Source organism: Triturus cristatus, chromosome 3_1 (genome assembly GCF_964204655.1).
Source record: "Triturus cristatus chromosome 3_1, aTriCri1.1, whole genome shotgun sequence".
NCBI classification, from domain to species: domain Eukaryota; kingdom Metazoa; phylum Chordata; class Amphibia; order Caudata; family Salamandridae; genus Triturus; species Triturus cristatus.
Window position 1 is genome coordinate 348,836,962 of NC_140583.1, and position 1,118 is coordinate 348,838,079.

Consider the following 1,118-nt stretch of genomic DNA (forward strand, 5'->3'; position numbering starts at 1 on the left):
AAATTGACAGATATCATGCACAAAAGGAACTCTATAGCAGGCCTCATGGGAATACAACTTATGGTCCATACTACAAATGGCCCCAGTCAGGGGGAACTCGACAAGAAAGCCATATAACAGACAAATGCTGTATGAAAAAAATCAGCATTGTTTAGCAAGCTACCCCCACTTGCTAGAAGTTATCCCAGGCGTAGTTACTTGCACTCTAAGCCCAGGGAAAAGTTCCCAGCATTCAACATGACGGTGCAATACTTCTTGTTACCACCACGGACACTTACTGTGTGAATACGTTGAGGCCCAATCTACGAAGAAGTAGAGAGATCAGCCCAAACAGAATCCAGAACAGAAAGACAGAAAACCGAGTATAATACTAAATAAGGTAAAGCAATCATTAACTATAACAACCCCATCACTGACAAGTGGATAAAATGCGACCAAAACAGTCTCATTCACCTGCCTGGGTATTCGTTTTCATCACATACATTGCCTTGAGTTTAATACCGACATAACCCCCTTCCCTCCTTCTAAAAGCCCAGACAAACGGCCATCAACCACCTTTGTTTTGGCAGCCGGGCACCCCAATTCATACTTCATTTTCTTGTGGTAGGGCTTCCTTTTGCCTCCAGTTTTGCTGCACTTGTGCCAGTTGTCATGTGAGATATCTGGGAAAAGAACATAGTGTTTAACATAAGTAACCCCTTATATATACAAATTCTATAAATGTCTTGTGCCTGTGCAGTAGCCTTTAACAATTTACCCTATACCCTGAACAAGTTATAACACCCCTGAATGAGTGCATGTCCGATTATCTAACTTATATTATAATTATAGTTGATAGATACAATTAGTTTTGATGTCATATGACTCGCATACTAAAAAACATTAAAACCGTATAGCCAAGAAATAGATCTTGCACATCGCTGAAACAATGACAGATTACTGGATTACATCACACTATATGACTGTCACAATAAGTATGGTTCAGTGTGAGAAAGGCAGGCGAGTATACTTTTTATTTGGCAAGAAGCACACTTTCACCAGCAAAAAACTTCGGTTTAATTGAAAATATATCAGTGACATTAAGGTGACAGGTCGCATTCTACCACGTGGACTTAAAG

At 40.0% G+C, this 1,118-nt stretch overlaps 1 non-coding gene across 1 annotated transcript; it reads right to left on the reverse strand.

The window, feature by feature from the left end:
- Positions 1-382: 382 nt before the first annotated feature.
- LOC146860242 (small nucleolar RNA SNORD46) lies at positions 383-484 on the reverse strand. Its single transcript, XR_014979331.1, has one exon. It is a non-coding gene; the product is annotated as a small nucleolar RNA SNORD46 (small nucleolar RNA).
- Positions 485-1,118: the final 634 nt, after the last annotated feature.